Source organism: Typopeltis vanoorti, chromosome 23 (assembly GCF_054136105.1).
Source record: "Typopeltis vanoorti isolate ZY-2024b chromosome 23, IOZ_Tvanoo_1.0, whole genome shotgun sequence".
Classification (NCBI taxonomy): domain Eukaryota; kingdom Metazoa; phylum Arthropoda; class Arachnida; order Uropygi; family Thelyphonidae; genus Typopeltis; species Typopeltis vanoorti.
The window spans coordinates 72,280,907-72,284,484 of NC_143571.1; the positions used below are offsets into that span (position 1 = coordinate 72,280,907).

General features: G+C 29.6%; 1 non-coding gene across 1 annotated transcript; it reads left to right on the forward strand.

Moving 5' to 3' along the window:
- Positions 1 to 2,365: 2,365 nt before the first annotated feature.
- Positions 2,366 to 2,508, forward strand: LOC150093971 (U4 spliceosomal RNA). Its single transcript, XR_016550360.1, has one exon. It is a non-coding gene; the product is annotated as a U4 spliceosomal RNA (small nuclear RNA).
- The last annotated feature ends 1,070 nt before the right edge of the window (positions 2,509 to 3,578 follow it).

A 3,578-nucleotide genomic window follows, 5' to 3' on the forward strand; every position in this document is an offset into this window, starting at 1 on the left:
ATTACAACCACAAATTCAGACGAATCAGCTTGTGACAATTTGTATAACTGACGATTTTAAATAGAAAACAGGTACACGTTCAATTTTTCGAATCGCGCGCAAAGGGGTCATTTGGTAGCACTCAACAGGATAAAAATCAACAGGCTGCGCTAAGCGAATTGTGTCTGAAGGAAGCTCTTTTCGTGAAGGAATAAAGTTTGAATCTTGTATGTCTTGTAATGTCTCAAAGACATCATCTAGATGATTTTACGCGGAGAAGAATTATTGGAAAGCTTGGAGAAGGCCGCAGAATTACTGATAATGCCAGAAAGTTTGGGATCTCACAAAGCGTTATAATCAAGCTCTGGGTCGCGTTTTAAACCAATGGAATGTGTTTCAGACGTTTGCTAAGAGGTCGCCCTTGCTCTACTACGAAGCATGAAGACAGATTTTTGGTTATAACAGCAAAGCGTAATCGACGTACCACAGTAGGTCAGCTTGCAAGTCGGTACCATTCAACCACAGGCACGCGGATATCTCGACAAACTATGGCAAAGTAACTTTGATAAATGCTTTATTATCACGGATATAGTCATATTCCCATGATTCATTCCCATGATCCATTAGAAAAAAAATAATACAAATTTTTGCAACTTTAAAAAAAAAATATATATATATATATATATATATAATTTTGAGAAATATTCAGAAATAAGTCTAAAAAGCTTCACTATGCCAAGTGAACCTATTAAAATAATTCGACTTTCATTCGTTTTTTCAGGTCATAAGTTGAAATAATATGGTGTGTTATAAATAATTTCTCTTAAAGTTTAGTCAATTTTGAATTGAATAAAAATATTTACTTGGATTGGATATTCAATTATACTTTTTAGTTTATGAGGATTGAAATGAAACGAGGAATAAGCTGATTGTTCAGCACTCCATCTGGTCATTTAACCATGAGACATAATTTATTTTGGAAAGTGTCCAAATAAGAAATAATTACTGTCAAGTGAGAGAGCATCTGCACAAGTTTAAGATTTAATGAAAATAATGTATATTGTGAAAATGTAAAGCTGAAGTTTTAGTTCGGCATAAGTAAGATACTACAATAGAGGATATTATGGATCCAATCATATTTTATAACCAAATATAAAATATATATTTGACAATAACATATGGCTGGATCCATAATATTCCCCATCTTAATAAACATAAGGTACGATTCTGTAATCTTAAAATCGGTAATAATCACTGTTTTGCAACGTTATTTTGTGCTAATAATAATAATAATAATAATAATAATAATAATAATAATAATAATAATAAGTCTCGAGACAGTTAAAAATATTCACATCAGATATAGAAAGTATTAAGCAAACCGCATCTTTGACGAATTCTTTTCATTACTATTAAGAGTTTTGTATTTTGTACCTGTCAATTTTTTAATATTAAAAATAAGTAAAAAATAGAAACCCATTTTAGTTACGTCAGCAAAAAATAAAAATGTTGTTTTTTGTTTAAATAATAAAACCAACTGAAAAATATTCATTTGTATTTCGCAACAGAAATTACTCGGAATGCATAAAAAGGCGAGAGGAGTATGCGGTTGCCAACTTTTTTTTTTTTTTGCTGTTTAGGACTGAAAAGTAATAATGTGACAATATATAGCGATATCGACCCAAAAACATATCACATATTTATTATTATCCAAGAATTAAACTGAAGAAATAAAAGACTATTATTAGGTTACTTCCTTTTTGATCTTCAGTGAAAGATCTGTTTTTTTACTATGAAAACGACAAATTTATAAAGTATTTTGATAATTAATGTGGCTTGCGTTTTCTAATAAAAACAATCAAATAGAAACTTACTTCAAAAGTAAAAACTTGCAACTAAAAAAAAACAAACAAATACTATATGAAGTTTTTTTTTTTTTAAGACAAAAAAAAATTGAAACTCCCTATCGTATCGAATGGGAAGCAGTAATTCATCTATTCTTTATGACATCTACACCAGCAATATCTGCTAAAATTTCGATACGGCTAATTTAATTAACTGAACTGTCAATCAGAAAATATAACATTACTAAATGAAATTTTTGAAGTGCTGGTTATATAAAAGAAACTAGAGATAATGATGGAATTATTTTCTACTTATTAACGTATTCAAATTCATAATTAAATGTTTTAAATTTATATATTAAATATTTAGTAAATTTAAAGTTTATTTATAAAATAATATGTCAAATATAATAATTATATTATTATTTTAAACTTTAATTAATATTTTTCAAAATTTACTTATAAATTGATAATAATATTAAGGCACCTTATTTTATTACATATGCATTTTACCTAAAGGCTATTCCAGCTAAACGATTGTCAGCTTTGCGCAGAGGCAATGTTGTAGCCAATGAAGTTTAAACTGAGGCGCGACTATTGCTGTTTGAAAACTTTTACCAATACCCCGCCAGGGCGACGTGAAATACCGTCGGCTTAGGCAATTTTTGCAAGCCTTGTCAAGAGGCTGTTTAATAATGAAGAATAGATTACATTACATTTTTTTTAAAAACAATTTTCAGATTACAGCTTTCGCCGTTCATATGTGTATTTATTAGTTGTTACTAGATGGCGGTAGTTGCCATCTAGAAATGTTACGACATTGCTGTATTCGTGGTGGCGAGATAGCAGCAACCATGGGAAATGTTCGTTTGCCAATTCTCTCGATGATGTTATATTATATTCGTAATAATCTTACACGATTTCCAATCACAAAACTAATTCTGATATAAAGTGGGGGAAGGAGAATGATATAAGAAGCTTAAGCTAAAATGTACTGCTTAATTCATACCGCGCTAAGATGATTAGATTTTGTGGGTTATGACTAACTTATTAACGTATAAGCCAAGTTTAATAATTACCTCAATTATTTTAAACTTTAATATTTTTTCAAAATTTTCTTATAAAATCATAATATCATCTTATTCTATTACATACATCACAAGAAACTGTATTAACATTTGATTCAACTCGGACATTCCTTGAGGCATTATCAGCCTCAGTATCATATTGACTCTTAGGAGCATTGGCAGCTTGTTAGTCAAACAGTGAAACATTAAAAATCGTATCAATATATGATTTTGATACGATTGTTTTTTCATACAAGGGAAAAAAAAAGGGCTGTCTTGCTGCCGTCCGTAAAAAAATGAATATTTCAATAACCGAAATAAATTTGTTCATAAAATATTAAATACTTTTTCAGAGAAATATTTTACTTGCGTAATAAACTTCAATTAAATATTTCTTTTTTGAACTTGAAATTGTCTTGTAGGAAGTTCAATCGCTGCTTGGACAATAAATTATATTCTAGGTTTTAGAATATAACTTATATTCTAAATAAATTATAGTCGAGTTTTTAACCGTTGGTTACTTTTTTTAGAAAAGTTTGCAAAAGAAGTCTTGTCAATAAGACCAAGTAAATATTTGGTGTGTACGCATGCGCGCCGAGATGCAATGGCTCTTAAGTACTCGCACAATATCAGCATACAAACAGTTATTTCGCGTGCAAACTTTTATCGTTTGCCAAGTTAGAAGTGG